The sequence below is a fragment of the Mus caroli genome, chromosome 5, assembly GCF_900094665.2.
Source record: "Mus caroli chromosome 5, CAROLI_EIJ_v1.1, whole genome shotgun sequence".
NCBI lineage: Eukaryota > Metazoa > Chordata > Mammalia > Rodentia > Muridae > Mus > Mus caroli.
Window position 1 is genome coordinate 43,511,281 of NC_034574.1, and position 11,838 is coordinate 43,523,118.

At 38.5% G+C, this 11,838-nt stretch overlaps 1 protein-coding gene and 1 pseudogene across 2 annotated transcripts in view; one reads left to right on the forward strand and one right to left on the reverse strand.

The window, feature by feature from the left end:
• Kcnip4 (potassium voltage-gated channel interacting protein 4) overlaps positions 1-11,838 on the reverse strand; it is a 1,098,278-nt gene that overhangs the window by 998,130 nt on the left and 88,310 nt on the right. The window lies entirely within an intron of this gene.
• LOC110293921 lies at positions 3,085-3,408 on the forward strand (annotated as a pseudogene).

An 11,838-nucleotide genomic window follows, 5' to 3' on the forward strand; every position in this document is an offset into this window, starting at 1 on the left:
TTTGGGATAGTATTGGAAATGTAATTGAGGAAAATATGTAATAAAATATTAAAAAAAAAAAAGAATATGCACACTTTGCAAAGTGAATTCTGGTCCATCTGCATAAAGGCACATGGGGTACTTAGCGATGTCAAATATCTGGATTTTTCTACTTTCCTCCATGTAGTATTTCCTCCATGTAGTATTTTCTGTCTTTAAAACAGCATACCCAAATTTCAGTTTTCCAGCATCTATTTGGTTAATTATTCTGTATTACAAAATATTTTAGCTTTAAGTAATTATCTATTTGGAGATCTCTCCCTACACAATAATCTGTCTTCCAAGTCATTTATATAATATATGTGATATAGGCAGTGCTCTCATGACTAAACTAACTTGTTGGTAGTTTTAAAAAAAAATTTACTAGAATGTACCAATCTCCTAGCTAGCTGCTAACCATACTGTCAATTAATTTCACATGTAGTAGATATTTAAAAACTATAACCACTCATGTAATTCATCTTCTGTATATTCTTTGGAAATTTTCTATAGATCTATTATTTTTTTTAAGTCTTTGCCACAATTTTTAGTTTTAGCCATGACACCAGTATGAAGTTTAACATGGTTTAACATTTATAACTATAATAATAATCTGACTTATCACAAATATGAAATCATTTGCAGAAAGGCACACTATCTCTGTCCCTATGCAAATATGTGTATATCAGCTACACATGTTCACATATATGACAGGGATCCAAAGAACAATGAATGAAGTATTCATGCATACAACTAGAAACCATTGTTCAAGTCTCAGCTCTGACTCACCATATGTCTGTAATCTTTGGCAAGTCAACTAACCTCTACATACCTCAGTTTCTTTAATATGAAAAGACAAATGGAAACAATGACTGCATGGAAATCATAGAATTGTGAGAACTGCATGAGTAATGACATGGAGTTCATAGAGGAAAGCTTCATATCACCAATCAACAAAGCCTGTATCTTGCTATTATTTATATGTGATTCAGATATGCTGAGTCACCAAATCTGAACTCACAGTAGCTGAATAACTTTCGTCTTGCCAAATGAGCATCTCATTAATTTTGCTGATCCTGCCTTCTGGAAGGGTAACTATGGAAACTTAGGGCTCTTTCAGAGATAAATAAAATGGTAGACAATGTCCCATGCCTAACACATACATCTTAAGGAATAACTGTGGGAATTTTTTTTAACTTATTCAGGCAAAAATATCTAAGAAAAACACATTATCCACTGAGAAGCATAACCAAATCTCTACTATTTGAAGGCCATAGGAATGAACTTATAAGCAAGGAAGTAGAGAACAATGCCCAGAGCTTACACAGTCCACATAAGTCCACTGCTGTGCAGAACTGCCTTAATGAAGAATTTCTGTGTGTGCACTCCAGGCAAGTCACTTTGGCTTCCTTCTCCTGTTGAAAGGCTATAGGTCGTGTGCATCCAGTTGTCACCCTGGTAAACAGCTACATTGTTATTACACAGATACTTCCTTTTTTTCTGTTCTTGTTCCCTCTCATCTAACCAATGCAACAGACTAGGTCCTGTTAGGCAGATTCAACAGCAAACAGGAAATCGGGGTCACTCACATCACAGCTCTTTATCATTCATTGTTACTCTACCTTAAGAAGAGCAACATAATCCAGTGACATGATGGCACAAAGCTGATACAGGAGGAAGTACATGATCTGTTATCTGTCTTTCAATACCAACCACTGACACCTAGCAGGACATAAGGTACAGCATAGGATGAGGGAAGAGCCTGCATCCTTTTACTCCAACTCTACCACTTTCCCTAGAGACTAAACAGACCAGATACTAGGATTCCACATCTAATAAATACAGGAAAACCTGTAATAACCACTTAACCTACTACACAGAAATGCTGGAAAGAGTAAATGAAATGCCACGTGTGGGAGTATTTATTAAATATGATTAAAAGTATTACCAACAATTTCTCTAATAAGTAATTTGCTCTTTGTGTGCTAATCCTTGCCTTGAGCACAGATATAATTTCGTTCAGGGAGTGAGATTAGAAGAGCAATTGTGCGATGCTCTGCTGTCATTCCTCATACCAAGTATGCTACATTCTCTTATCTGCAATTTACTATGTTCCTTCCCCTCTCCCCTCTCCAATTTCCTTCCTTCCTTCCTCCCTTTTTCTCCCCTAAGTATCTACATTGTCTCTCTGCTAAATTTTCTTTTCTAATTGGTCATTGATGCCCTCACTTGAGTCATAATCATACCTTTCTCTTTTTACTCCTTCTTCTTTTTTAATCTCAGGGCAGTAGGGGACCATTGCAGCCTGCTGGTTGGAGAGCTCAGATCTTAATTCCCTTTGGCTTTTGGCCTGCACCCATGTGTTCAGCTCTGCAGAGGAGTCTCCCACCTCTTTTTCACTTCTTGGCTTGGTTACCTTTTGAAGGTTCAGCATTGTGGGAAGTCTCACTCCAGCTAATTAAAAAGGCTAAACTGCTCAGCAGCACAGTTTCTGCAGTAGCCTCTCAAGTTTCATTAATGAATGAGTACTTTTTTGGTTCTTGAAATGAAGCACTAATCCTAGTGCAAGCCCATGTGCCTTCAGAATAAGGATCAAAAGCAGGAGGGTGTGGAGGAACATGTGCTCAGGTTGCCTCAGATATGGGGGAGGAGAAGCCACAACACAGAGCAAGAGTTATCTTGCTAATCATTGATGAGTCCAGCTCTGACTCAAACCCTTGGCTAATGTGTGACCTCCAGAACATTTTTTAAGTGTTCTACCAAGGTAGGATCCCCCATTCATGAAATGAATGAATTAATCCTTTTCATCAAAACATTTGTAAGGGGAAAATGCAAATAAGAGACAGGGTTTCTCTGTATAGCCCTAGCTGTCCTGGAACTCACTCTGTAGACCAGGCAGGCTGGCCTCAAACTCAGAAATCCGCCTGCCTCTGCCTCCCGAGTGCTGGGATTAAAGGCATGTGTCACCGTGTCCAGCTCAGAAGTTTTTCTTATAAGAACATTGGAGAGAGTGGGATGTCTGTCTTCGAGTCTGAACATTTGTGGTGTTGACCAGCCCAGAGCTAATTACAAATGGGTGATGTTGAAAAAGGCAAGAAGATTTTTGTTCAGAAGTGTGCCCAGTGCCACACTGTGGAAAATGGAGGCAAGCATAAGACTGGACCAAATCTCCAGGGTCTGTTTGGATAGAAGACAGGTTAGGCTGCTAGATTCTCTTACACAGATACCAACAAGAAAAAAGGCATCACCTGGAGAGAGGAAACCCTGATGGAGTATTTGGAGAATCCCAAAAAGTACACCCCTGGAACAAAAATGATCTTCTCTGGAATCAAGAAAAAGGGAGAAAGGGCAGACCTTATAGTTTATCTTTAAAAGGCTACTAGTGAGTAAGTCCACTGCCTTATTTATTAAAAAATAAATGTCCCATAGCTTTTAATGTATACCATAATTAATTCATACAACAAATTCAGATCATGAATGGCTAGCAATGTTTTTGTTGGACAGTCCTGATTTAAGTAAAACTGACTTGTCATGAAGTGGGTACGATCATTTTTAAAGCAACAATTCCAGTTGTATATATGCTATTGAAAGACCCCCGGAGGGCAGACACTCACTCAAGCCTCGGGACAGCCGCGCACCCAAGAAGACACTGAGACCGAACTAAGATGTAGAGAGTAAGATTTAATAAAGCGACAACAAGAAAGCACATAAAAAGCACATAAACCAGAGCTCTGGGGTCGAAACTCATACACCCAGCATGGTGTAGAGGAGAATCTCGACGCCCTGCCCAAATTTTTCACAGGCTTTTATAGGAAAAAGCCAGGGGAAAAGTACAAGTTTTACGTCACCAAGGGGTCGTGTCCTATATTTTGGCAATGTACCCGATCTATTGGAACATTTTGGGGTAGTACCAGGAGGCCNNTATCTCAAAANTGTTCTTGGAACAGTCCTNAGTTAGGAGGGGTAGGACTAGGTTTGTTCCAGGAGACCCTTATCTAAAAAATGTTCCTGGAACAGTTTTTAATTGGGAGGGGGTCGGACTCTGGGGTGAAGAGTTCAGGAATGTACTCTGGGGTGAAGAGTTCAGGTGTGTTCCGGGAACAATCTCTAGATGGGAGGGGTAGGAGGACTCTGAGTTGAAGAGTTCAGGTGTCCAGTAATTTTCCTCTTTCACTATCACTGTTCTCCCTTTCTCAAGATTGGAGTTAATTAGCAATGTTTTACTTCCCATTAATATGGGGGGGTTGCCTTCTCAAACCTATTAAATGGTTTTATACTTAGATTTATATAACTGGGCATATGATTATGTTTAAACACTGGCAAAATTCTACCACTGTCTCAGAAACAAGAAGACTCACCTGTGTTTCAGTTTGTACTCACTGTTCTCTTACAGACCATGGCTATACACCAGGAGGCAACTGTCTATTCTTGATGATGCTGTTTTAATTAGCATGACCTACATCAAGGATGCTGCCTTTTATTGCTGAAAGGCATTTACTGTGGTTTATGTATGTATTTAACTCTTAAAAGAAGAATAAGAACATTGCTCTAAAAGCCCCCAAAAGCCTGACCTGCCCAACTGTAGCATCATTCCTGTAGGGACATGTATGCTGGCTTCTTGATGATGCCCACCACATAAGATTCAACTGATCTCTATCTAAAATTTCTTTCTGATTAATGTTAGCATAATGTGGAACAAATAAGCCAATGCATTTGTGGCTTGGAAACATGGATGTCCACGTGTGGCACTAAATATCTCACTGTAATGATAAGGTGTTTAGATTCCAAGAAAAAAAAAAAAAAGCAAGGACATACTCTGAGAAATATGTTGTTGGATGGTTTTGTTGTTATTCAAACATTATACGGTAGACCTATGCCAACTAAGTTGGCTCTTTTGTTATTTGGGCACATAGTCAACTTCAAGGGCTCAATGTCTTATATGAAGATGACTCTTAATCAAAATATAAGGATTGAATGTATAACTATAAATGTTTTTCATTATAACATATGACAATATGCATAGTTATTCTTACCAGCACTTGGCAAGCCAAAGGATTAGCTTAGTACACCGAGTTAGGGCCAGGCCAAGCTGGACTAAAAAGTGAGAACCTGTCTCAGTAAAACAGAGCAAGCAAAAGTATGGCGATTAAAGTAGCTGGTGGGCTCTATTTAGAGGTTTGTTTATCTGTGGTGTCTAATGGGTGTCATGCCATATTAAATAAAATACTATTAGTAGTCTTGTGTCATCTGAAACTTCATTCTATATTCTAATCCATCCTTTACTCTTTACTGTGAAAAAAGAGAGGGAGAGATGCTGTTGGTGCTATCAAGTATGCACATCCTAAAAGAGGCATCATCAAGAGAGAATGTGGAGATGACCCACTATGTCCTCTCATAATCCATGCTGTAAGTGGTTTTTCCCTAATGTCTCTTTCTGTCCTACTTGTGCATCTTTGCAGTCTGACTGCAAATCAATCAGAAAAGACACTTATCCAAATAAAGCAGTTATTAAAACTGTGCTTCATAGAGTTATCAGAGGTTAAAATCAGCTCTGATTAGTGTGCACTAACACCGCCCAGCAGGAACCAAGATCAATTGGAAACATCGATCACTATGTTTTATTTTGCTGTCAGAGATAAATTAATCAGATATCACACGTGAAATTTCTCCCAGAAACAGAATGCTTATCTGAATTTATTCCAAATTTAGATCATTATTAAATTCACCTTAACAGAACATAAAGAATATTAAATTCAAAAGCTTTCAGGGAATAGAGTCTACTCTTAGCTATTTGTGTGCATATCAGTGAATAATAATAGTAATAGTTCTCTAAGTAACAAACCAATTATATATTAGCACATTTAAAACATGTGTGAGAAAGAGGGAAATAAGAAAACAAGAGAGGTTTTAGTAATATAAGCTTTTATGTGCATTACATATATAGGACTGAGGTTCAAAGAAGACAATTTCAATTTAAGTATATTGATTACAGGTGGATGCATAATTTGCATATTTGGAATATTTGAAAACTCTCACAGGACATGTATCATGCCAAAAGAAATTCAAGAGATAGTAGTGGAAACAGTGTTTTACTTCTAAATACAGCAAAATCTACAAGTCTCATCTAGTATCCACCCCTAAGAAATACTGCATGTTGTAGATGTTGAAGATGTACCAAATAAAAGCAAGCCTATAAGCAATAACAAAGATGAAAGCACTCAGGCAGAGGGCTAGGCACAGCAACTCAGAGACCATTACTGAAATGTGTAGTTGATGACTACAATGGTCTTGTTTGTGTCTTTTAAAACAATTCGTCATTACTTTACCTCAGTTGGATTCAGACGAAATGGTTGTGCAACTGAACTTACATGAAGGAGGCATGTACTCTAGCACTTACACCATCTAGCCAGAGCTAATGAAATAAGCCTTTTATCAAGTGTACATACAGCATTCACTGATTCAGATCTGACTGATGTCCATGCATTGGTAAAGTCAAAGCTTTGTGTCATCACAGAGCTTAAGGATTTACTGGGCAGAGTGACAGAACCTAACTATGCACAAAAATCCCACTGACGAATCAAAAGAACCCAATAACCCCATCATAGTGATACTTGGATAGGTTATCAAATCCGGGTGCTCAAGGAAAAGTGCTACAGAAAGAGCAAAAAAGGAGGAAAGAAATAGGAGTGATAAGTGCTGTCTACTTCAGTTTAGATTACCCCTAAAGATAAAGGGGCATCGTAACAATGACAGCTGGGAGAGAGGAAAGGGAAGTCAGGTCAGGGCAAAGCTGAAAGTACCAGGGGAAAGCAATCAAATGCCAATTACACAGATGCAATCTCAGGCTCAGTTCCTGAATATCACATTGGGGATTCAAACAGGTTCCTGTAATCTTAAACACTAAAGTGAGAAGGCACATGAAGACCATCCCTTCCATGTAAAGGTGTGCTGGTTTAGGGGAAATGAGCTAAGTAAGAGTGCATACAACCTCACTCTGAGTAACATATGCCATGGACACTATCGAACGCTTGATAACTTAAACATCTGAATTCTAATAATTCTCTGTCAGATAGATTATTGGATGACCAATATGGTGAAACCCTGATTGGATTGTGGAGACATCGGAGTCATCAAATCACTTCTACCTTATAAATATGATTTTGAGTCAATTGTTCAATGTGTTTTTGCCATGAATGGCACCTCCTGAGCGTAGAACTCTCTCAAAGCAATAATTTATGTATCATAGTAAAAATGTGTGTATGTGTTTAAATAGATCTATATATAGTTAGTTTTGAAATTTTCCATGAGACCAGGACCCTGATATTCCATTGTATTGCAGTAAATTGAAGGGCATGTACCTTGTATCTCCCACATTCATACTAATGCAGCCCAAGAGATAACTTTTTATTCCATTTAAGAAGCAGATTCTAATTTAAGAAATATTTTGTTCCAAATATGCAATCAACTGGAGCGTTTGCCAGTCTGCGTGGAAATGCTCAGCAAGCACTGTTGGAAAAATAAATGAATACAGTCTAATATTTTTACATCAATTTAACAGTCGTGTATTTGGTCCCTACAATGTCTCAGAATCATTCTTGATATTAAATTTTCTTGTAGGCTAGAGTCTCAGTATACAAAACACTCCTGTATCTAAGACATAGGGAACCCTGCAGAAGATTCAGTGGGGATTGTAAGATTCAGAGGATCAGAGAGGTTGCTATGAGACTGTTTCCTAGTAACTTCAGAAGCTGCACCCATCAAATCTCACCGACATTACTGTCCAAATGTGAGATGAACAAAGCCAACACCAGTGGGCATGCCAAAGTGGACAGCGAAGCCCATGAAGCCTCACTACTACAAGGAGAACTATAGGCAACTTGAGGAAAGCCAGGAGCAGGAGAGGTGATCTTCTTCAGGGGTGAGCACAGCAACTATACTAAATGCTTAGCCCTGAAAATATGCATACAACTAAAAGTATACAGACTGAGCACACATATAGAAACATGTATATATGTATATGCATACACATATACATATATATGTATGTATGTAATAAGAATTAATGAAAACAGTGGCCATGAATTTGAAGAAGGGTTATCTAAGAGGGTATGAAGAGGGGAAAGGGGAAGGAGAGATGATATAACTACATTATAATCTCAAAGCTTAGAATTCTGACAGGCTGCTTTATGTGAAGATGAGTTGAATAGAGAATTGGAATGAAGTGTGGTGGGTGTCCTACTCATGATACCACCACATAAAGGACAGCCTCATGCAGCTATGGATGCTTTCTGCAGCGCCTTTTGACAAAACAAATCCTACCTTTTCATCCTTTCCCATAGACACAATCTTAAACACTCAACTTGCATAGTACTAGCTACGATTCCTTCTGAGAATCTGTCTGGCAGTTCCTCAGAAAACTGGTCATAGTACTACCGGAAGCTCCAGCAATACCTCTCCTGGGTATATACCCAGAAGATGTTCCAACTGGTAAGAAGGACATATGCTCCACTATGTTCATAGCAGCCTTATTTATAATAGCCAGAAGCTGGAAAGAACCCAGATGGCCCTCAACAGAGGAATGGATACAGAAATGTGGTACATTTACACAATAGAGTATTACTCAGCTATTAAAAACAATGAATTTATGAAATTCTTAGACAAATGGATGGATCTGAAGGACATCATCCTGAGCGAGGTAACCAATCACAAAAGAACTCACATGATATGTATTCACTGATAAGTGGATATTAGCCCAGAAACTTAGAATACCCAAGATACAATTTGCAAAACCCATGAAACTCAAGAATAAGGAAGACCAAAGTGTGGCTACTTTGTTCCTTCTTAGAATGGAGAACAAAATACCCATGGAAGGAGTTACAGAGACAAAGTTTGGAGCTGAGATGGAAGGAAAGACCATCCAAAGTCTGTCTGACCTGAGGATCCATCCCATAAACAACCACCAAACCCAGATACTATTGCATATGCCAGCAAGATTTTTCTGACAGGACCCTGATATAGCTGTCTCTTGTGAGGCTATGCCAGTGCCTGGCAAATACAGAAGTGGATGCTCATAGTCATCTATTGGATGGAACACAGGGCCCCCAATGAAGGAGCTAGAGAAAGTACCCAAGGAGCTAAAGGGGTCTGCAACTCTATAGGAGGAACAACAATATGAACTAACCAGTACCCCACCCCCCCTCCCCCAGAGCTTGTGTCTCTAGTTGCATATGTAGCAGAAGATGGCCTAGTCAGCCATCATTGGGAGGAGAGGCTCTTGGTCTTGTGAAGATTATATGCCCCATTACAGGGGAATGCCAGGGCCAGGAAGCAGGAGTGGGTGGGTTGGGGAGCAGGGCAGGAGGGGGAGGGTATAGGGGACTTTCCGGATAGCATTTGAAATGTAAATGAAGAAAATATCTAATAAAAGTGTTTCCTTCTGAGAAAGAAATAGAGAAGAGTGATTTCTAATAGTAGTAGAAACGATAAATTCATAATAATAATACAGGGCTAAAAGTTATTCTGTATTCAAGTCTAAGCAATATTCACATCTTAAAGGATTAGCATCCTCTGTATGTGTGTCTCTGTGTTTCTGTCTTCCTCTCTCAACAAAATAGGAACAAATATATGTCATAGCTCCCCCAACTACACAAATTTCAGAGTGTGTATCCAGTTTCCAGACTAAATTTTCAAAGCAAGGAGACCATGTTATCCTGCTAACTGTCCTAGGAAATTAAAATGGTAGCTTGCTGTCATTGGACAGAAGAAGTTGGTGGTTTGGGCTGGCAAATAACTGGATGCAAAGCCACATTTCCTCCTGCATATCAGTAATAACTCTTGGATATGATAGATGGTTTTCTTCTAAGGGTGTTAGTGTGCAAAGCCACATGTTTATGAAACAATTATTACATATTTCCTTTCCATAAATATTTTGTAAAGCATGAAGGTAGAGTACCCTTGCACAGAAATTCCAAGGTGACTGCCTAGATTATAAATCTTATAGGCCATCTTGTATCCAGTCCCCAGCATCTTGCTTCCTATCCTGTGGAGCCATGGATGCATCCTCAGAGTGAGACCCAGGCCTGCCATGATTCATGTCCTCAGGGAAGGGTGTAGAATAGCCAGCCTTCAGCTCCTATTGTTTTCTTCCCCTTTGCTATTATGGTTTTTAATGTATGCTGTGGAAATGGCCCATTCTTGAATCCACTCCATAAATTTTTAAGTTATATTTGGCATATTCTTTTAAAAATGCTTCTAAATTGCCTCTCTTCTGTAACATTAAAGAATATATAGAAAGGCCACTCTAGCTTCAAGTTCTTCATCTGTTAAGTGATAAAGATAATACTTGCCTGATAAGTTTGGAGTAATGTAAAACAAGCTAGAGGCACACATATACAAAATGTATGATAGGACTACTTAAACATAGTATATGCTTTAAAAAGTCATCAGCACCATGATTATTATTATTATTGTTATTGTTATTGTTATTGTCATCATCATTGTTATCATTATTCCACAGGTAGGCATCTTAATGATGGGGAAACCAGGTCTTGATAATGTTAGTTGCCTAAAGACACAAAATGGGCTTCTTCCAGACCTCTATGATTCAAGTATTTTTATGCACCAGCCATTTAAATTATATAACATATCTAGAGTAACAAAAGATCCTCTATTTTTCTACTAGTATTTTCTAATGTCATTCGTATAAGAAACAGTGAATGAATTCCAGCATTTCATTTTTAGATGCCATTCATATTACCTCTATCTTGTTTGTGGTATTTTAGAGTTTATTATTTACATAATATTTTTATTTAAATCATGGTCTATGTTTCCTATATATACTGAATACTGTACCAAGGTGGTGTTATATACACAGCTAAAAATAGTGTAACTTTTAAGTTCGAAATCCTCAGTTATTTGCATGGGTTAAGGGAGGGATGACACCTTGGAATTTATTCCTTAATCATTTCACTCAACAAATAAATACTCACTTTTCTTATGCAAGGACAAAAATGATAACAGAGTCAAAACCAATAAGAAATATGATGAAAAACAAAGCGGTCCTGTCCTTTCTTTTTCACTTTTAGTGAAAACGGAAGATGAGAACAAGTCCTTTTAACCCAGAGAGGTCATTGCTTATGCAAGTGCACAGGCTCTTCTCATGATGCTCTTTGATATGTTACAGAAGTCCTGGGAGGCTGTTCTGGTGATGTTTTCAGAATCAGACTCTCTTCAGTACCCATGTGATTTGTGCTGGCCACCTGTCATAAGGTCTGAACCTTGTGACAAAAGCCCAGCCCCTCATTTCTACAAGCCCACATATACAATTCCTGCAAATCTTAGCTCAGCTATAAGAGTAAGATCCAGGAAGAACCCTGACTGTGTACCTCATCTCACAGTCTTTTCTCATTTGAATTTAATTTAATTAGAAATAGCTTAAATTGAATGTCAGTGGAGCAAAGCAACAAAACAACCAGCAAAACTCTCTTTCCTAATAGGGTAGATTTAGGTCGATGATTTCTAGCACACTAAACATAAGCCTAAATGCTCCTAATTAGAGGGAGTGTGAAGTCAGCCAAGAATACCAAGTTCCCTGGAAGTCCTACAGGGTAAGTACCTCACTGCAGAACACAGGGCAGATCACATCAGAAATGTTTCCCCACACCCAACATGTTCAAGCTCACTCTGTATGCAGCCAAGGTCTAGATTTATTTTCTAAAATTCTCTATTTATAGCTTCAATTATAATTATGAGATTGCTCTAATCCACAAAAGAAAAAAGAGAGAGAGAGAGAGAGAGAGAGAGAGAGAGAGAGAGAGAGAG